Source organism: Oxyura jamaicensis, chromosome 12, assembly GCF_011077185.1.
Source record: "Oxyura jamaicensis isolate SHBP4307 breed ruddy duck chromosome 12, BPBGC_Ojam_1.0, whole genome shotgun sequence".
NCBI classification, from domain to species: domain Eukaryota; kingdom Metazoa; phylum Chordata; class Aves; order Anseriformes; family Anatidae; genus Oxyura; species Oxyura jamaicensis.
The window spans coordinates 8,440,999-8,463,552 of record NC_048904.1 but is presented as its reverse complement, the minus strand read 5'-3'; the positions used below and the strand labels follow the sequence as shown (position 1 = coordinate 8,463,552).

The following is a 22,554-nucleotide window of genomic DNA, read 5'->3' as shown; positions in this document are numbered from 1 at the left end:
CACATCCTCCCACACCAACCCCTCTCACAAACCTCCATGGGAGGGTGGCCTCGTTACAAACATACCAATGATCACTGTACTCAAGAAGTAACAGTGAAGCTAAATTCCATTTCTCCAGTACCAATCCATAGCAAGAGCTCCTGTTCTGACCGTCTTGCACTACGTACTCATGAATCAGGAAATGGATATGTTTTCAAGTAGTTTTGTTGTCCATCCATTTGAGCAAACAGAGCATTTTATTAATTGGGTGGTTATCTTGGAACGGAGGCATGTCACTCAGGCTAACCCATTTAGCCTGATTAAAGACACCCTGACCATCAGACAGCAGAGCCCTGGTGGGGTCTTTGCTAACCACCAAACTGGGGTGCTTGGATGAATGAACAGAGGAGCATGTTCCAAAATAAAATAAAATAAAATAAAAAAGGTAACAGAGGCTGTGTTTATGAAACATTCACATTATGAAGGGCTGAAAGAGGAGGAGGTACTTCACTACAGAAACATGGATGGGAAGACCTTTTCCACTTAGATACCAAGAAGGCTGGGACAAGTTGCAATGACTGAGCTCTGCTGGCCTTCCTTACCCCTCCAGCACCCCCGATATGGGTTCTATCAGCACAGCTAGCACCACAGTCAAATAGTAAAAAATAGTCACCTTATTTTATTAACAGGAAATGAAAGAAGGTAAAATATAGTCTCACTGTGCTGCACTCTGCTCCTGACACTGGGATTCCCTGCTGGTACGCCAATGGCAAAATGGCTTGCACCCCCTGATCACAATGCTGTAGGTCCAAGCCCTTGTCACACCCCAAGGGCTCCAGGATGGGTTTCCTGGGTTGCAGAAAGCAGGGGAAGGGCACACAGCCACTGCAGGACACCTGCAGAGGGATACATAAACTCATGCATGCCTCAGAACAGATGTTGCATTTTGCTTGTATCCGGTGTTGCAGATTTGGGTGCCCAAAGAACAGAAAACACTGAGCTTAATGTTAAAGGCTTGTAAGATGTGATTAAAATATTTACAGCTTGAGCAAAACTCCAATAATACCTCTGGATTGCACAAGATTTTTTCACCTCTGATTTGTAGGCTAGGAAACTTCAGCAATACACCTGTGGCCTTGAACACAGATTTGAGAAGCTGCAATGTCAGCTAAGTCCGTGGACCTGGGCCTGATGGTTTACTCTGCCATCTGTCCGTGGTATTCGCACAGGCTGCTGGCGTTGCCCACCTGCAGGCCTCCTCTCCTGTGTCTGGTGTTGTGCCACCCCTGAGAGAAGGCAACCTCTCATTCTGCAGGTGGTCTCTGCATCCAGCTACTCTACTCCCACACCCCCATAGGCCTTCTTCATCTTCCGTCCCTAGCCCCCTTGTATTTTAGGGATTCTCTGCTAACCTTCCTGTCCCTTTTTCACACCAGGGGCTCTGGGAATTCTTCCTTCCCCCAGAGGACTCTGTTTGCCCCATTTCTCTCCTCTCTCAACACATGCACTTCACACTTCACACACATTCCCCTTGCTACACTTAGTCCAAGTGCACTTTGTTCTCTGCAGTTTCTCACCTGGGCTCTAAAGCTACCCCTTGACAAGGAATTTATATCTCCAGCCTTTTTTTTTTTTTTTTTTTTTTTTTTTTAAATCTCAGTGCTGGGATTACATCTGCATCCTATGCTGAGAAGGCTGAAGCTCTTTTCCCTCTTCAACAAAATCCGTAGTCTTCTGTCCAGAAACCAGTCCTGAGCATTACAGATAATCAGATGCAGCATCCACTGCTGGCTTGTCACACACAGATAATGCAGAGGCAGGTGCTTCCTTACTCTTTCACCTTGCTTCTTTAATGGCCAGATCAAAAACGCTAACAGTGTTACAGGAATTAAAATAAAGTATCTGGGCTCCCCGCGGTGTTCGCATTACCTAAGTGCCAGGCTTCTGAGCGATTCAGTGCTTGGGGTGATACCGGGGCTCACCTCAACTTTGAATTTTGATCCTGGGGTACAGTTCCAATCAAGGTAGAATTCAGGTTCCACATATATCAGAAGTGTTCATTAAGAAGAAAAGGGAAGGGGACTAAAAGAACAAACCTGCAGAAAAATCAGCTTATTTTGAAACATCATCTCAGCTAAAGCAGGGAATGGAGCCTTCAGAATGTTAACCAGGTCTGGACCCTGCTATCTCATGAAGAAAGCAGAGGTCAAGGCATGAAGCACAAGGATGTCCGTAAGCTCCAAGTGCCTATGAATGAGTGAAATTAAGCAATTCTGGCTTTGGAAAGTCCTGTGCTGGTATCAAGTCAATAAAAGAGACCTGCTTAGCAGACTGCTTGAAAGCCAAAGCAAGCAGGCAAACATATCCCTCAAAGCAATCTGTTTTTCTGATAATTATCTCCTGTTCACGGAGTTTCCTTTGAGTTTATTAGAAAGCCGGTAGCATCTGGCTCTTTGGAACCAAGTTCATTTCTTATCCTGCAGTACTGACTTGGCTGGTCACCACACCTTCCAGAGCCTGATGCCTCTCATTCTGCAGGCTGCCAGGAGGTGGGATGGCTTGCCTAACGAAGTAATCTAGCCGGAGAGGCGATCCAAACAGGGAGGGGCAGAGCCCACCTGACAGGCTGCAGGTGTGCATGTGGGAGCCCATCTAAAATTTCAAATTCTTCTAAAGGAAATCACGTGGAGACCGGGCATGGGATCCATTCGCAGGACAACAATTGGCATTCCTTCTCTGGCCCTTCCATACCTCCAGCGCCCCGGTGATGCGATCTCCTCCTCCGTCTCCCGTTGCCGATCCGAGGCTCCCTCCCTCCGGCACAGCACCCCGCCATCCCACCTTCTCCCGCTGTTCCCACCTGTGTCTGCCACAGGCCCAAGGCGCAGGCGCTCGCTGCGGCTCCTCATTACTGCTCAGAATTTTCCATTGCCCTCTGCAGCCCTCATGGTTATTATACTCTCATCGCCTGGGCAAGTGAACTCAATCTTCGCTTTTCTGATTTTCTATTGTCTGTTTATTAGATGGACCCTTTGTGAACTCAGCAGTTCACACTCTCCTGTGGTGCCAAGTGTAAAATTAATATTGACTAAAAAATCTGGGCATTTCTTTCTGGCCAGAAAGGAGACATTTCAAATTAATGGGAACGTTACAGCGTTTCACACCCACTGTCATCTTTCTGAAACCTCCAACTCGCGCGGCTCATTTCTAATTGCAGGCATTAACTCTTAATGGGCCTTGTCTGTTCCAGGCAGGAGGGTGCTGCCCTCAGCCAGCCCAGAGCCCACGCTGGGGACTTGCTGGGCCCACTCATGGGCAGCCAAGGAGGCGGCAGCGTGTCCAGCAGCTGCCTCACCGTCCTCCAGCTCCTGCAGGCGGCTCCTTGCTGCTGGGCAGCAGCCGGGGCAGGGGAGAGCTGCGGGCTGAGAGCTCTGCCGGTGCCAGAAGCTGTGGTAGCAGTACTGCGATGGGGTAAACGGGCTATTTGGCTTGACCTGAGAACACAAACCTTTTTGCTAAATATCACCAAATATTCCCCAAAGAGACAGAATTAACTGCTGCTAGCTCAGCCAAGAGCAGGCAGTGACTCTTGGTGAGGAGGCCCATGCCAAGTAGTCCATTGCTTGGGTGTCACTCTCCAGACCTCGCTCCACTTTCACAGAGAAGTGCCAGTGTTTTCTAAGGGGCATCACTGCCCCAGCACCACTGCAGAGCTGTCCCAGAGCACAGCAGGGAGCTGCTTCCCTGCTTGACGGTGAGCCTGATGCCTCCTCTGTGCCGTGAGCACCGCATCCCCATCCCACCGAGCCCCAGCAGATCCTAACCCACCTTCTCTCAAATCCTGACTGCCCTGAGGTTTTAGAGGTGCTGGCAATCAAGTTTGGGTTTGGTGTATTTCCACAGGCAGTTATGGCTCAGTAATAGACTGGGGGTTTCTACTGATGGATCAAAATCCCCCAAGGAGCTCAAGAAACACAGTCCAGGGAGGAAAAGAGGATTAGTGGGATGCTGAACATGCAGCTATGATCTCAGGCTAAAGAAATCTTGTTCTTGCATTCCTTGCACACCCTAACCCTTTACAGCCAAGAGCTCTTTGCCAGCCCCTTAAAACACAACATAAAGTAATTACGCTGGCATAACACCGTTGCCACTAGTACCTTTGTGCACTTGCACAGCAAGTGTAAGGGGGGAAAGCTTAGACTTTATTACCGCTTCAGATAGCGTTGGCAACACGAAACATTTGAGAAACATTGAGCTAACAAACACAACCCGTTTTTTCCTGTTGTTTTCCCCACTTTCATACATTGGCCCAGCTCAGACCATTCCTGCTACAGAAGACTCCAGTATCACTGCTTTTACTTTCAAGAGGAAGATAATACCGAATAAATGCAATGAAACCGGACTGAGCAAGGGACGGTTCAGAAGAGCGAGTCTCTCCTGCTCACATTAAACACATTGTAGACTTCAAACCATATTTTAAATGGAGGAGTGGGGAGGAGGAGTGCAGGATTACTGCACCTACAAGAGAACTGAGGCACAGCGAAGGGCTTGTCACATCACAAGCCCAGAGGTGACCAGGTACAGAGCTCCCACCTTCAGCCATAGCAGAGAAAACAAAGTTCCTTTTTTTTTTAAAAAAAAAGAAAAAAAAATCATTATTATTTAAAAAGGACATGTGGTCTCTAATGGTTCACCTGTGAATACTTAAAATAATTGGATCTGGACAGATTAAAGGCAAACGACAGTTGTTCAGATGAATGTAGTGTACTATATGGAGCTACAAAAACTGCCAGAAGTACTTGATTTTCAGATTATACCAGCCGTAAAAAAATATGGATCACAGACTGCTGTCAGGGGAGGACAGCGAAAGCTGTCCAAATGTAATGTCAGATTATGGCAACTCAAAACTGCACCTGATAAGCAGGGCAGTGTGTAATGAACCCCCTTGCCCAGCACAGCTGAGCTGCAGATGTACAAGTCCATCTCAAGCACAGCCAGAAAGGTTTGCTGCTATGCATGTCTACCTAGGATCCTGCCCATCCCTTCCCAGGAAAGTGGACAATTTCAAAATACCTGATTGGTTCAACCTTACAGTAGATTCTGATGTGAGGAAAAGACAAAAGTTAGAGCTTTTGAAATCCACATACCACGGCTCACAGGAGGATATATAATGGCAAAGATGCACAAAGAGATAAAAACCTTCATACCGTATGAAGAATTTTACTTTACTCAACCAAAAACTGCAAGTGTCCTTTGAGAAAGGCAGCAGATTTTTCATCTTGAAAGATCTTAAAAATGGAAAAAACAAGTACACCAAGCTCTCCATCACCTTAAGATAACTCAGCCTAAGGAGCAGATTACTTCTCTTTTGTGGTCCCCTATGACCCTACAAATCGTAGGGGCAAAATGGTGGAAGACCAGGTGAGGACAGGCTGGTGGCAGTTACCCAGAGCACAGTCCTGCTGGTCAGAGCAAGTCGTTTGTGCTGCACACCTGACAAAGATACTTCTTTTGCCCCTCATCTTGGTGCTTCAAGATGCAAGGAATCTGAAGCTTTGAGAAGACAGAACTGGCCCTCATGCTAGAAAACCAAATGTCAACCTCGACATGAAATGTGTGAGTAGTCCCCAGGAATATCAAGCTAAGCACCGGAGTGGGTGATTGCAGGACCAGACAGAAACGTGCCATTTGTATGGAAACATGGCTTTGATAAATAGCTTTTTCTTCTTCACATGAAGCCAAAAAAAGGTAGGGAGGCCCACACCTGAGCTTGGTATGACCCTTGCTATTCAACAGTCAGCTGAGGCCTGACATGGCTTCATTTGCTGGTACTTAGCTCAGTCTTTTATGAAATGGCCACAGTGACAATTGTTCTTGTGCTGTTTGCCTAGTAAAGATGGAAAAGGTACATTTTACTTAGCAGTTGTTTATGGCTGAAGAAGGTAAACTTCAATAACCATTTAGTAATGATTAAGGCATGTTAGGTTTTAAAGCTCTAGATTACAATAACCTTTAAAAACAAATTGTTTTCCTTTGCATTGCTGCAGGGCAGCGTAAAGGCGGTTAAGGCACCTTAATTGCATTTCCACTCCTAGCATGTTTTTAAATTATGCTTTGACTACAATTCTGAGGTTTCTAATACTTCAGTTGCAGGCATGTACCCTGGGAAGAAAAAAAAAAATCAAAATACCTAAAAACCCTGAAAAAAAAACTGAACAAGAAAACAGAAGTGTTTCCTGAAATGAAATGTCAGACTGGGGTTAACATCCACATGGCACAGCAAAGGACAGCTCCACATATTGGCTTGGTCCAGAAAGGTTTGTGCTTGAGCCCCTCAGATGCAGGATGCTCTGACGTACTTATCTTCCCTTGGCAATCCCGCTTCCAGGCCTAAAGCAAATGGGTCTTGGCCAGCTCAGACACCTCCTCACTGCACAGCGCTGCTGCCACCGTGCACCCTCTCGCACCTTTTCCCTAGGAGTAACCTACCAGCCAAATCCGACACCCAAACGTCGCAGGTGCAGGCGATGTATGCAGGGACCCAAACGAGGCAGGTGATGGCAGAGGGCTCCTCTGATTTCCCACAGAGCTCCTCACACAGCAGGCTTGGGGCAGATCTATTGAGCACAGCCCTGAGGGGCTCATTACAAGGCTTTGGAGTGTTAATTCAGGGGGCAGAAATTAATCTGGATTGCACTGGCTGGAGGTAGGTGATGGTATTTTTTGTTCCTTAGATGTCAGCGGTTGCTGCAAGCACAGGGTCACTGTATTAGCCAGCCTGTTTCTCACCACAGCTTTAATAAGATGTATGAGAGTGCAGTGCTCACTCCCAATTTGTGGGAAGTGGTTTGAAAGCTGTTCTCTACCTCCCGGGCTCACGTGTGATGTGGCTGGATTTACAGCCTTGGTTAACTTACGTAGGCTTTCCAATTTGCATCTATTTCCTGAAAGATTCAAGCCTAAGGAAAGTGGATGCTAATGTAGAAGCCTGTATTTGAATTGGTGAAGCAGATAATCCAAGATTAATTTCATCTGACAAAATAAATTTATTATTACAGTGTCAAACTCCGGTGTGCAGCTAGTAGCCCTCAGCAAGACTGGAGATGCAGCTCAGCACCTGCGTTCATGCACACAGGTGCTGTTTGAAAGTGCCTTGGGAGATTGAAGTGATTCTGACAGGGGCAAAAGTCTCTTTGAAAGAGAGGCCAAGAGCATCCTATCTTATCACCTGGGTTTTGGCTGGCTGGAGCACTGAGCCTGTGCGCGATACTGCAGCAAGTATCAAACAAAAGACTATGCTGGCCATTGATGGGTTTATGAGAGCCACAAAGGAGGAATAATTCATCTCTAGCCTGAGCTTGAGATCCTTCATGGAGCAACACACAAGGATCTGACAGGGAGATCCAGTGCACTGCATCTCATGCACGCCCTTACCACACTGGGAAGCAAGGGGCAGAGATAAGCCTCGGCCACTCATGTAAGCTACGTGCCATGCAGGGCAACACCAGATGGGTGCAGCAGTCCTTTAGAAGTCTACAGAGCAGATCTAGTTCCTCAGACACATACAAAGGACGTTCAAAGTCAGCCTCCTCTAATGATGCAGGTCCCTCGCCTGTAACAATGAGTGTCAGTGCCTGACACTCATCTCCATTACATCCACAGCTTGAGAAGAGACTTGAGCATTATGGCAACATTAGCTGCTCTCCTGCATTCAGAAGTGACGGCCAGTAGGATCTCTATCTTACCTAACATGTTTTCTTTTACCCAAACACGGCATATCCATGTGCTTGTGCAAAGCCTAGAGCAATACTGCCATGGCTCTGAGCCCTGCCCCTGCGTGGGGAAACAGTCCTGCCCCAGAGCTCCTGTGTGTGAGAAACATCTCTGTTTATGCTATCACTGCTAGCGATGGAGAGAAGCAGATAAACTACTTTCTGCACTTCCTATACTCTGTAATAAAAACTGTACCGGAATGATGTGTTACAAAGTACGACTGCAGAGTAAATGGTACAAAATGAAAAATAATAGACAGACTCCGGCCAAATGGAGTACACACACATTGCTTTGCACAAGAGGCTGGCTCTTCCACCAGCAGCAAGACTTACCACAGAGGGCTATTTGACACTCCTCCCTGTTTTAGCTCTTCAGTTGAGACTGATGCCTTCTGAGGTTCTCAAGGGGAATAATGGGTAGCATTCAGGCTACACACTCACTGCAGCATATTATATCTCATTTACAGTAAATTGCTAGCACTTCACTGATCTACAGAGCTGGCCCAATTGCAGGAGCAGAGCCCTGGCTGCATTTCCTTGTACCATTTAAGCCACATCCCAGTGCAACTGCCACAGCCCTTCAGTTCTCTGCAGCCACGCTCCTCCTGGCTCCCCAAGGCTTCAGCTTCTCCTCAGATCCTACTGATGGTGGTGACAGTGAGCAAAAGGGGTTTGCACCAACACCTTGTGGGCTGCATGCACTGTGCTGTTCACTTCTGTCCCTTGCTCAACCCTAGCACATAGGCAAGCAGAGGCAAAAGCAAACAGCTGGTTGTTATAACAACACGTTAGAAAACTTATTAATCATTTCTCCTACATATTAAGGGACTCCTTCATCCTTCATCTACCTGCCAGGACCAGGTTCGCGGCTGGTGACAGCTGTTGACATTGCCATGGGCAAGGCAGCAAGACAAGTGCTGTGTTTCTCGACTCTGTCCTGCACAGATGAGGTCACTGCGAGCTCTGCTGCTGACTTCAATGAAAGCAGAGGCTTGGCATTAGGAAGGTCAAAGTTTTCTAAATTCTTCTGATGACCCTACTGCTGCTCCCGATTCCCAGTCCCAAAGTACTTTACCAATGCTCATCGCATTACTTTACTCCGTATTTTGTTGGACCTTTGAGAAGAGATGTAGCGCATGGAGGAACTTTGCCAGCTCATCCCACCTCACTGCAATACAGCCAGGATGGCCTTCACAAGGCCTCCATGGCTCACGCAGCCCTGGAGAAGAGCTCCAGTTCCTGATGTAACACACACTTGTTACCAGGCCCCTGGAAATTGGACTGTCATCTGACCCCACAGTTATCAGGTAATGTTGGTTTTTAGTTATTGCATGTTAGAGACTGGTCACAGAACAACAAGTACAGGGGAAGACTTCTGGCAGCACACTTCTATGAGTGAGCAGTTTTTCAAGTCACCTTCACCTGTCAGAAAACATCTGAGCAGTTCCTTATTGCTAAGGCGAGCTCCACGTACCACTGTGGTTTCTCTGCTATATTCACAGCAGCAGCAAGCCCATTATCCAGAGGATAACGCAGCAGGAAATCCCCATTGAAACAAGAAATCCAGTTATCGGATGAATGAACTCACTAGATCTAAACCATGGCATAGGTAAACTTTGGGTAAACTGGTTACAGGGTGCAGACCATGGCTGCCTCCTGGCATCATGCTTGGAAGAGACCTTGAGCACATGCACCCCTCCTTTAGCAAGGGAACTAGGGCAGGCCCAGGGGGAAACCCAGCACAGACCAGTAGGTTCCCCCAGTCTAGGTGATTAATGGAAGAGCATTAATGATATTTATCAGACTCTTAGGGTCCATTAACCTTCAGCACTCTGATTCTTGCAACCTCAAATATTTCATCCTTCAGAAAAATGCAAAGCCCTCATAATGCAACATTGTACAGAGGGCAAAAGAGGAATGGGACCTTTCTGACCCCTGCTATGCAAACAGCTTACATACTGGAGCACAGGATTTATTCATATCCATCTCAGCATGAATAAACTCCAGACCTAAAGCAATCTATCTTTCAGACTGTGGCAGAGTGAGCTGGCTCGATGACCTGTTGGGGTAGCAATTGCCCCTTGATGGTTACAGAAAAAAAAAAAATCCATCTGATCCATGCCCTGAAGATGATTTGAGTTCCCCGTGCTTGCCTCAGAGAAGACAGAGTGATTACAGGCTTACGCCATCTGTGTTGGGGTCCTAACTCCTCATACGTGCCCCGTGGTGCAGAAGAACCATGTCATGAGACACGACACTGTCTTCCTGCTGTCGAACTGCATCAGTTTCCTTGGAAGCCACAACTCATGGTGACATATCACCACCACATAAAGATGCAACACTACCAATATTGTAATGATCCATAAATCTTAAAATAAATCTTGAGCCTTTGAATTGCGCTGCAAGCTATAAAGACCAACGGGGGGAAAAAAAAGTGTCTTTCACATTGTGGAGAAGGTGACAGCTCAGAAAATAAGTGCTGGGAGGCTAGGAAAGCACTGGGGAAAGGCTTTTTAAAATGACCCACAAAAGAAAAAATCACCAGGGTCTGATAGAGATCCTCATCTTTCCTGCATTTAGCTTATGTGTCACATGAGCTCAACTCCCTGTCAAAACAAGTTGTTTTGCTGCTGTCAGCACAGTGGGCTTAACGTAGCTTAAGAAAAACATCTCACAGTATTCTTTATACTTCATATATCATCTCCAACAAGCCAGATAGCAGAAAACAAGCTGCTACTGTGCAGCTGATTATTGGTGATCATGTATGCAGGCAGACCAACACTGGAAGAACACTACTAAGTTCTGCTAGGATCTGTTTTTAGCTATGCAGAGAGGCAATGAACATCGACTCAGGAGGAGCAATCGGCTCAGGGAAATATCCAGACTGCCTGTTACCTCCAGAAACACAATTCCACATTTTCAGCATTAACAACTGCACCAGGAGAACACGCTAACAAGTCCCTTTTACATGGTACCTGTCTTTAAAGAGCAGTGGAGTTGTTGACTATACAAGGCATTTTTACACATAAAGAGAATTTGAAAGAAGAGACAAAAGTGTTGAGATGGAATAGATGCCAAGAAAGAGTACTACAATTATAAATATTAAAGCAAAAAAGATGCCATTTGGTCTTTTCCTTCCTCAAATATTTTGGCTGCTAATCTAGCAGAGGTAGTAAGCCACTCCATTCCTCCTTGTTATCTCACTTCGGCCAACTCCATTCCTATGGATGCTATCTGTCTCTGCACACACAGTAATTTAATACAGCTACTGGCTGCAGTCACAGAATGTTAAACAGTTACCTATCTTTGTTTAATTGCAGAAAATCAGGACATTCTCCTAACAGCATGGTAATAAGAACTTGGGGGATACATCCCTGAAATAACTCATGTCAATTTTCTAAAATATCAGCCATTTAATTTAGGAGAATCCCAGAAGATATGAAGATGATTTCCTTATTCCAAGGTAGTCCTGCCAATGTTTCACTGTGAACCATGTATCTATTTTGTCTTGCATATCCATCCTGTGAAAATATCTCATAATTTTCCACTGATATTCAAGAGGGATCTTGTACTGCTCTCAGCAGCAAGCATTACAGTCCTCATTCTCTCTGCAGAGATTTGATGGTTCATTTCCTCCGCCCAGACTAACTTCATATTGTCAATATTGCCCTGCAGTTCTGTATAAAAGAGCACATGCAAAATATTCTTATTTTACTTTGAACAGGTAGTTCCTCATCTTGTAATTTCCTTACACAGCAAGCTAGTAGCGATAAAACAGGTTTAAAGTACAGCTCAGTATTAAACATCTTTCTCCTGAAAGCTTCCATGATAAATTCTTGGCCATTCCTGGAGATGTACTCAAAGTGGTCTGTGCCAGCTCCTTGCTGAACAACCACCTCAGGCACACCAAGACAAAAGCCCAGTTTCTAGATGTTACAGAGAACACAGGATAACTCTGCTCTTGGCCCCCCCCCCCCCCAAAAAAAAAAAAAAGCATTGTTTTAAGCCAGACCATGCCAGCATCCCAGCTGGCTGTGTGGCAACGTGAGACATGGCCAGGAATAAGGCAGGAATACTTAAGCTGACTTCACCACTGCACACCACGTGCTTCTTTCTCCTCCTCAGAGACTGGCCCCATCATACTCACAGCGGCCACCCCGACTGCACCGGCCTGCCTGTGCAGGCAGCACAGCCACACACGGTGGTCAGGGTGTCCTCATTAAACTCCTTCTCACCTCACCAGGCAGCAGTGGTACGAGCTACGTGTCCTTCACACACGCTTGCTTCACCTCTTCTTTCATCCAGGCGCTCATCAGGCCGGAGTGGAGAAGCCGCTTCCTGTAGGCCTCAGCACCTGCACCCCCCCACCTGCCGGGCATTATGCACCCCGGGACATCTCGCTGAGAAGAGTTGGCTCCGAGGCTGTTCTGTGCCGCATGCTAAGCACTGACAGCCTGTACAATCCCACTGGGCAGCTGCTGTACACACTTATCTCTGTGCAGCCACGCTCTGCCATCTCGTTGGCTTAAAAGAAATGTTAATTTTTCCCCTGTAGAAGAAGGAGCTGGATTCAATCCCTATTCCTACCCTTTTACCTCCCGTTCACTCTATCACAGCTTTTCTCCCCCTTCCTTTGTAGCTGTACGCCTCAGGCTACAGCAGCGTCCTGGCAGTCCTTGAGGCCAGGCCAGCTCTCCTGAAGCCACTGCACATTTCACCAGCTTCTGCTGGGGCAGGGCAGGGAGTCAGGGCCCCTGCTGCTGCTTCAGGCTCCCTTAACGAGCTGCCTCAACCCTAAAACCTGTTTTATGTGGAGATTAGCCCTGTCTCACTGTGGGATGCTCTAGATTAGGAACACCGAGGGACCCTGAGCAGCTAGCCTGGGACACAGCCACTGGTGGGGCACCTAGCTTCAGCAGCCCTGCGCTCAAAAGCAGTGCTAGCAAGGAGCACCCCATTTTTTACTGACCAGAAAAGCTGTCCTGCTGAGCAACACAGAGCATATGAGGAACAGAGAAGACAAAGGCTGCAGGATCAAAAAGAACTCAGCATTTCTTAGGCACAGAGACTGCTGCTGTTTGGATCACTCCTGTTTTCACAGGGAGTTTAAGGCGGCAAACGCATCCAAAGCAACTGCTCGCATTAGGCAGTGGCGGTACCTGCACAGACCCTGTAGCTGTAAGAACAGCTTGTTTCCTTCTCCCTTACTTCTCCTTTCCCCAAATCATCAATGAAGTGTTCTTGCCTTCTGCTCTTCCTCATTATACCTTTCTGTCAGAGAGGACCTGAGCCAGCAAGACAGGCTGTACTGCAGACCTGGACCTGCATTTCAACCCTCCTTTCACTTGTGGGGAGGGAAGGAAAGGGGACGTGACCTCCTGTCTCCTTGAAAGAACAGGGCAGTAGCCACACATGCCCAAAGCCACCCATTTTGCACGCAGCAAGAGTCCTGGCATGACACACCTCTGGCTATGCCACGTCCCCAAGCACTTGCAGTCAAGCCCTGACACTTTGTCAGGCTCAGCAGTTCACATTGTGATGGGCCCATCCTGAAAAACAAATTTGGTACCAGACAGCAGCAGAGCAATATTTATATGGTCTTGCTGTCACCATGCCATTGAGATTCAGAATGCAGCATCAAACTAACAACAACAACAACAACTGCAATTAAGAGCTGGATGATGGGAAGCATAAAGTTCTCACCTGCCACTGAGCCTTTCAGACCAAACTGAAATGACCCACTTGGATTAAATCTCTTCTTCCTAAAGACAAAGGCACAGCTCACACATTTCCAGTTCATTGATGAAAGACAGGTGACCTTGTCAGAAAGCCAGACTTAAGTACAAACCTGATTTCTGTTCCTAACTCAGCCTCACATTGTCTCGGGCAAGTCACCTCATCTTCATTGCTCAGCTTTCCCCCCTGCCGAGGGGAAGGTTATGCTGCAGCAGGCTCTACTGAGCTTCATTCATGCAATCCAGAATCCATCATTGCTACCTGAGTAACATTTTAAAAATTTTGTTTTATTTCTTGAACACTAGAAGTGTTCATGCACTGATAATGCATTTACACACATGCGCACGCAGACACACAGAGTAAGCCTCTATCTAGGAAACTATCCGAGCATTTCATCCTACTGAAGGAGGCAGGAAAGAACACACAGACAGCATGAAAAGAAAACAGTAGTGTCCTGAATGTTTTCATCTGGATAAGAAGCAGGGTGTCACCTTTCCCAGGCTTTAGCTCCCCTATATTTCTGTCAGGAGCTGCAGCTGTGCACCCACCACTGACTGGGTCACACTACAGATCTTTTATCCCCATCCCAGTCTTTTCCTCTTCAGCTGGATGTCCCTGCACAGTTCTGAGCACACATACTTGACAGTTCTTGCATCCATTCAGGCTGTATCTAAATACATTTTGGTTAGTATCCAAAACCAATGACATGTCCAGTTCTTCTAAACACAGCCCCAGAATGAGTTTAGCAAAGCCTGTGTGGCCAAAGACGCTCAAGAAGAGACTCAAATTTTCTTGCTAACTGATGGTAAGTGTGTACTGGTTCCTTTAACAACTGCTTTCACATAAAGAAAAAAAGTGACGTGAATAATGATAATAAGCCATCAGATGGAATAAACTGTCTTATGCTGAGCATCACCATCTTTTCTGGGAAGCCAAGCTGAAATTTTAAATTTCAATTTAGTAAGGGGAAGGAGAGATTGCACACTTTGCAAGAAAAATTGTGTGCATGTATTCTACAAGGAATAAAGGAATATTGTTTCTGCTAGGAGTGGGAAGAGAAGGAAAGTGGTATTTTAAGAAGCATTACTGCACAGAAAAGCAAGATTTATGACAGGGAATTCCTTGTGTCAAAGTCATAAAAGAGTGCTTGTTCTCTTGCTCCTCTCAGTCACTATGAAATATTCACACAGAGAAGAGTGATTCTATCACCACTTTTATTTATTTTAATTGTTAAGGTCTGATAGATGCAAATAAATACAAGCATCCACATTTTAAAAGCCTTTTGAGTTTGACTTGAGTTTTATGCAGTTGTGCTCAAACCGCTTTGGTTCAAGCAGGGCACGGCTGTGTGCTTGCAAACAGTGCAGTTTCCTTGGCTAGCAAGCTAGCATATGTCCGTTCGGCTGAGGTAACACGTTATACACACTCTTTTAGTTCAACTCTAATGCAGAACAGAACATTTTACCTTCACTCAGTGAGAAGGTAGTTGCTTTTCATTCTGGTGGTTCGAACAATGGCACTTCACTGCTCAGTGAGGATAACTGCCCATGGCCATGCACTGCCTGCAGCTGAGCTCTGGTATCTGACCACTCGTAGTATTACAGCCTTAGAGTATAAAATAACCCACCCAGACTATGGACAACCACTGCCTACAAAGGTGTGTTTTTTTGGTGTGTGTTTGTGTTTGTTTTTTTTTCCCCTGAATACAGTACTGCTTCAAACACCTACACCTGAATTCATTTCATCCCATAACACTGCCAGCCTTTACCAAACCATGGCCACAAGGGCTCCGCGTCCGGCTGCCAGGTGCAAAGAGGCACGGTAACACGCTCAGCAGCGGGCAGCGTTTCAGGCGCATCCAGCTGATGCTGTCGGGTGTCCGAGTGCTGCATCGGAGCCAAGCTATGGCATCCTACAGTGCATTAGGACTTTGGCTTGCTGTAGGCTGTTGCAAACAAAGACCACTAACCGGAACAGTTTTGCTCACTTGAAAGCAAAGAAATCCTACATTTATCTCAGTGGTCAATGTGAGTGCTTGGGAGCAATGCCAAAGCAGTATTTCTCAGCCTGGCTGAAGGGCTCATAACTCAGCTGAGTATGTTCACATCAGGGTGAACACCCTGATACACCAAGCAGCCAGTCTGGGAATACTCAACGTGCTAGTTCTTACACCATTTTGTTTCTATTAGTTATTATATATATTCAAAATAGCTTCAAAAATGAGCTTTGTGACCTAAGCATTTAGGGGTGTGCCCATGGCAGACCAACCTCACAAAGAGAGGAGTCGCATAACGCAGATGCCACTAAATGGACCCAGCTAACCAGTGCCTGGCCATTGCTGCTCCAGGGTATTGGTAGGAATGGGTGACAGTATTGCAATTAGAACAGGCCTAAAGAAGGCAAAACTGAAAAGAGAGGAGTTAAGCCTCCACCTGAGATTCCTCCCTGAGCACAGCCCCACTAACACACACTGCCAGCTTGGCTGTGCTAGCGTTAAAGACAGCATTGCAGAACAAGGGGTGGAGGGATGGCTTTATGCTTCAGCAGAGCTGCAGCCATACAGGAGAGCCGGCAGGCAGCGGACCCGCTCTGTTTTCTCTTGGGGCCCTATAAACCCTGAGTGGCTTCTCCTGGGAAGGAGTGTGTAGAGGGAAGGCCCTTCTCCGAAGCAGCTATATTTACTACCTCATGCTTTCATTTTCATACTCCGTGCAGCTCATCTCTGGGGCTTGGCTGAGGCTTATCAGCTGCCCCACCTCAGCTAGCCCAGCTTGTTTCTTGTGCCACACATTGCAAGGGCTGCCCTGCAGCACCCTTGTCCTTGGGGCAGCAAAATGCTCTTGCAGCTGTACTGCCAAAAGATCTTTAACCAAACTGCCAAAAAGCTGCATGTGTGCAGTTGTGGTGGACTCTGATTCCTCATCTCCCATCTTGGGTATTAAAAGACGCTTACCTGGGTGCAGCCTTACCAGTGGCTCCAGACAACCGAATTACTACAATTAGGACATGATTTAGCCAGAAGGGATGGGATCGCTCTCATTCCCACATCCTACTAGTTTGACATGGCTGGGGGTGAGCTGCCTGAATCCAGCTGTGCAGGTAAGGATCTATAGCCTCTTCACCACCCTGCTAACCTCATCCACGAGTTACAGAAAAAATACAATTAGAGTTAAAAATGGACAGAATTATACTTAAGTACAGCAGCTGTCATTTTTCCTTCCACAAAAACTGTTTTCAGAACAGGCTCTCACCTGGGAAGTTTAAGAGCTAATGCAAAACCACCAACCCATTACCTTGGCTCTAGCTCATGCTGTTGACCCTGTATGTTCCCTAGCATCACTTCACAACTTAAATGGGAAAAAAAGATCAAGATTAAAAATATACCTTTGAACCTCTAAATCCCAGAGGCCCAGTTCTTCCTTCTAGTCTTCCCAGAAAAAGCCGCTTGCTCAGGAACATCTCTGCAACAATGGTCACAGTCAGAAAGCAAAGGGCCCTGACCGTGATATCAGTCTCACTTTATAACCCAGCGCTGTCCCCGCAGGAACCAATTGCTGCAGCAGGGAGGCTGGAGGCAGCAGATAAGCCTTAGCCAGGTGATAGAGATCAGCTGCCCAGTTATCAAGGGAGTACAAAAATCAAATAGATTTTGATTTGGTAGTTACAGCTTTTCATATATCCTGGGAAAAGAAAAGAGAAGGAGCAGAGTAGGGGGAGGGAGGAGAGAGGAGTCTTTTCCAGGGTGTTATGGTGTCAGATCTTTTTAGCAATGGATTTCTAGGTTAAGCAGTTACTGAGACATGTGGCTGCAGAGAACTGCAGTCAGAGCAGGCATTTGTAGGAGGGAACTGAAAGTGGTGGAAGAAAGGCAAAGCAGAGCACATCTAAGGGCCGCAAATCCTGCCTGAAGTAAGCAAGATGCAGTATAGCAGTTCCCAACAGGCACAGAAGCAGAGACCAGCAGCACTGCACCCTCAGAGAACCACTTTGCTAACTTGCAGTGTTACAGCTCATCGCTCCAGTCCGGGGTGATGAATTCACCTCGTCCTTCTCTCAGATGTGACCCACACTTTGGCCTGCAATGCCATCTGTAACGTCCACTGGCCACAATGCCATGTGTCCAGCTTCATAACTCTTTGGCAAGAGCAGATCATCGCCAGTGGATTAGATCAACAAACATCAGCTGTGTTGCCGTTTCAAGTCCAAAGGCAGGCAGATGAAGATAACAGACTGCATTTCAGTGCCAGCAATAGAACAGGCAATGGACTGCGATAGAGAGCCAGGCAGAGATCAGTAGAAACTACAGCAGAAAGAAGACAATCCTTTGATTACGTGAAGTTTGACCCAGTAAGCCTGGAATTCAGATACAATTCTGCTATCAGCAGTGACAAGAGCTACATTTGTAAATCTCAGTATATTCATCTGAATATTAGCACCTCTGGCATAATTTTCTAGCTTTGGAAGCTGCAGCCATTTCAGCCACAAGGAATCATTCACACAGCATATAAAAATATTATTCTTTAGCACAAAATGGCTTGCAAGTAAGCTTACAGCAAAAAACTTACAGGAATCTGGCTCAGAGTTCACCCTGGCATCAGGAGATCAAGCATGCCAACAAGGCCAGGCCACCAGACCCCTTCTCGTGGTCCCTTGGCAGGTGCCAGCAGACCACTCTCGCCTCTGCTGCTCAGCCCACGGCGGTCCTTGCTCACCCACACAGCACCCAGGGACAGTGCCCAGACCCGTGCAGCCTGCACCAAGCACCGTTGGGACCTGGACCCGACACCACACCATTAGGCACAGAGGGAGACAGCATCTCCACAGCTCTGCGAGAGGGACTCATGGAGGGACCCAAACCATTCTTCATCTTCAATGGGCTACACGCTGTATTTGTACTCCTGTCATCTACTTCCCAGCTCCATCTCCATCCCTGTTAATTACTGTCACAGCAGGAGAGTTCCTGGCATTTCAAAGAATGGCCCTTCTTACTAAGCAGGAAAATAGAAGGAGATGGCAGGCAGCACTACATGAAGAGAAACTGCCAGAGATGTTCTCTTTTCCTGCGTGGCGCTGTTGGTGATTCTCCCTTGGTCAAAGCAGGAGGGAAGCTGGAAAAACTGCAGCAGCTGCCTGGGAGCTCGAGTAACCCAGCCCCTCAGGAGAGGCTGACGGCAGCAGGGCAGGGGTGCTGGCTGTACTAGGAGCATTGTCTGGCACTTTCTGGCAGGGCTCAGGGCAGGGAAGCTAACTGCAAGAAGTTAGTACTGAGCCCAGTGCACTACCCCCAGGAGGGTAGACCATAAGGCAGAAGGGCTGGCTCTGGTAGGAGCTCCGAGTTATTCCAGGCTCTCCAGCATCTAGTTGCTTCCGAGTACATCTCTAGTCCAATTTTAGATATAGCTGCTATTGAAGCAAGCCTTGACTCTGGCATTGGCTGGTATCTTATATAAATCTGGCTTTTGAAATAACCAGCCCTCCCTGACTCGGCTGAGCAAGGCCATGACATCCTTATGCAGATAAATCTGCTCTTTTCAGTTCGGACCTGCTTCCTCGCAGCCTTTCCAGACTCAGGTTTTAAGCACTTCCTATTGAGAAAACCAGGTTATTTAAATGGCAAAAGAAGTAAAAGCAGAGCTCTCTCTCCAGCTGATTGTCTTTGGAAACACAGGACTGGAGGCTGCTGTCCCAGAAGACTAAGCTACCCTTATCTGAGGCACTCTGTTAAAAGACTTGGAATCGCTTATTAATTTAGTGAAAGCTCCTTAATTTTGATCCTTTGTATGCATTAATTGATTTGCTATCAATAACCTGCATTGATTAGGCCTCCAGACCTGGCAGCTGCTGAAGATGAAGAGACAGAGACTCTCTTTCAGAGCAGGAGTTCAAAGCCTGAAATGATTAAAAAAGACAGCACCGAAATGGCTGATAAAGAAAAGGGTGTCGTTCTTTTTCCACACAAGTATGAAACCATGTGCAGTTAACACTTTCATACCTAAAAAAGTGCTCAGATCTGAAGTATACGTATAGCCTACAGGTATCTATTAGATTTACTCCACTTGGCCACCTTAATTAAAATATTACTGATGCACTGAAATACCTGCCAGAATGAGAGCGGAGGGAAGATCTTATCTGCTTCAGCCACAAAGAGCTCAGGGAAAGCTGCCCGATCCCGAGGTCGGCTAAGGTAGAGCTCCTGGCTGCCCGGATCCCTGCCGGCAGATGGCATTGCGAAGAGCCGCTGAGGGCAGATTTAATTTGAGGCAGATCCAAACCAAACGCAACAGTAAAATTTAACAGTCATCGGTTAAAATTTTGACAGTAGAGTTCTGAGGGCTGAGAATGGCTTGTTAGTCCAAGACACCAGGAAAGCAATACAAAACAGGCTACCTGTCACAGAGGGTGCTGTCACAGCTCCGAGCTGCTCGCCATGCAGTATCCACCTTGCACAGGCTATGAGAGGGACAGAAGGTGTGGATGTCCACACACACTGTTCTCCAGCAAGAGAAACAAAGGTATGGGCTGGGGAGAGCTCTCAGGCCATCTAAGAAAGGATATTTTGGGACATATGCTACGCACAACAGGTATATGGGGAGCACCTCAGCCACCCTGCATGCACCTAGAAAAATCATTAGCGTGCACATGCAACCAGGGTCTTCAGTGGCTTTGTCTCCTTCAGGTTCCAAATCTCCTGTAAGGGCTTGCTAAACAAGACTGGATATTTTCTCTAGTCCAAAATGAGAATAAATCCAGCTGCCCTTTGTCTACCAGAGACGCTTCTTTGAGACACCAAACTATCATAACAAGAGCAAGGCCATGCTGTGTTATTTTTCCATCCAAGCTGTGCCAGTAACTCTCACCACCCCTCAGCTTCAATTGTGGGGGTGGTCTCTAGCAGGACACCCTCCGAGGTGCACAGGTTTTCTCTCTGAACTGATTTCACTAAAGAAAAACGTGTCATTGCTCTTAGGGTTTGTTCAGTGGCAGTGCAGGGTGCTGATCGGGAGTGGCACAAAGAGACAGCCCCTGCCCTGCAGAACAAGCTATCAGCTGCTGGTCCAGAAGACCCATGTTGGACCGCTTTTTGAGAATCCTACACAAATATAGCATGAATTACAACTCATGGTTGAAACATGCCCTGCGTGACAGCTCACCACATCAGCACTTCAGTCCACGTAGCAGTCCGTCTGCAGAGGGGAACTGACACAGACACAAATTGTACACGAGTGCCTGCATTTTCACTCTGACAACAGCATACAGCTACCGGTACTCTAAGTCTCTTTCTATGTGGCTTTGCCTCTCTTCTTTAAGTGAAGGTTTTTAATATCCCTCAGACCTCACATATTATTCTATTCCCTCCCCTCTGTTCTTCCTTCTTCCCTGCATACATCACAGGTGGGTGCTAAATAGCCCCACAGCTGCTCTTCACATGCTGCTGTCCCACCCTTCTGTAGGTCTCATGTTTGTTTATCTACTGCACATGTCCAGAAATCCCAGAAAAGACATGAAATTCTCAAGTACTAATCATACAAAATTTTCTGGAGAACAAGGAATGTGCTGGCAGCCATGCTGCAGTCTCGCATCCTAAGGAGAGGTGAGTTCCTGGGTCCTCGGGCTGGAAAGCAGCTCTGGAAATGGTGATTTTGCATCTACCCAACTCTGGTCACAAAGCACTGTGTGCTGGGAAGGAACCACCTTTCACAGCACAGAACCAACCCACTGAAAGTAAAGATCCCATTTTTTTCTGAAATTCCCTTTCTTTTAGTACAGGAGCTGTGTCAGCCTCTGTGTCCTACACAAATTAAATGTGAATAATGGTTAGGACAGATCAGCACTGGAACAGATTGCCTTGGGAAGTTGTGAAGTTTCCATCACTTGAATTTTTCTCAACGGGCTAAACAGTCATCTGTCAAAAATGGTTTGGGTATTAAAGATCCTGCCTTGGGGAGCAGAGGGAAAGGAATAAATGACCTCTTAAACTCTGTTTTCTAGTTCTGCAATTTAAGGACCTCCTATGTGGGCTCTAGCAATAATGCTTGCCCTCTCGGCTGACCACAGCACACCTTCTCCTAAGCCCTTGTGTTTCATGTCCTTCCCTTCCAAAAGCTCCGTTCTGCACTAAGGGTGGCTTTCTTCATGCAGCGGTGCAAGTTTTCATGTCACACGCTCCCCACGTTTACAACATGCTGGGGGGTGGAAAGCAGAGGGCTGTAAATACCTCAGCATCTCCATTTTTAAAGAGGAAACTTCATTCCTACTTCTAACACTTGCCTAGTAGATCAAAGTACCTGAAGGCTTTATCTGCTATCTCCCAGATACTAACACTCGGTGCACATATATCACGGTGATGTGCACAGTATGAGAACCGAGGGAGGTAAGTTTTTTCCACCCACAAAGAACAAAAATAGGCTTTATTCTGAATGACTTATTTTAGACTAAAACCAAGAAAGAACAAAAGCAAAGTCTCCAGGAAGTGGAGACTGCACCCGCTTCTTATTTTAACGTGCTGCTTCAACTTTTCAGAAATTTAAAGCTGCAGTGCGCAGAAAGCAAAATCAGATCAGTGATGTTACATTGCTGCTATTTCCAAATACCAATCCAGGAACTTAGAAGCAATAAAGATTCAATAACCCTCCACAGTCTGCAGTTCTAGAATCCAAGGGGAAAAAAAATGTAACAATCAAGGACAGATACAGATATGTAATATACATTGCACAGATGTTTTATTTCCCTGCAATTATATATATGCCTTCCACCAAAAAAAAAAAATAAATAAAAATCTTCATTAACTCAGCATTACAGTTGCTTTTCTGTATTCTGTATGAAGAAGAACCAGTACAAGTGAAGGAAAGTACTCATCAAGATAGCATCAGCACTCAGACTAATCACATACACATTCCTCCAAATTAATTTCTGACTCGTTCAGATACTGGCCTTCCACAAGTAATTATTACACAAATATTTCCTGCATTGTGCCTTCAGTCTCACAAAATGTATCCGAACTGAATGATTTTGTAGGAAATTGGAAGAATGGTTTTTGCAGCAGCACGTGTACATCCTGTGTGGCTCC

General features: G+C 46.5%; 1 protein-coding gene across 2 annotated transcripts in view; it reads right to left on the bottom strand.

The window, feature by feature from the left end:
- The window catches only part of LOC118173484 (high mobility group protein HMGI-C-like), a 62,971-nt gene that overhangs the window by 25,278 nt on the left and 15,139 nt on the right, over positions 1–22,554 (bottom strand). The window contains exon 1 of one of the 2 annotated variants that reach the window (XM_035338054.1): positions 16,872–16,970. The exons of the other annotated variant lie outside the window; for it this stretch is intronic. The gene's annotated coding sequence lies outside the window, so the exon portion shown is untranslated. Of the gene's footprint in view, positions 1–16,871; positions 16,971–22,554 lie in introns of those variants that run through there. 2 annotated transcript variants of the gene reach the window in all.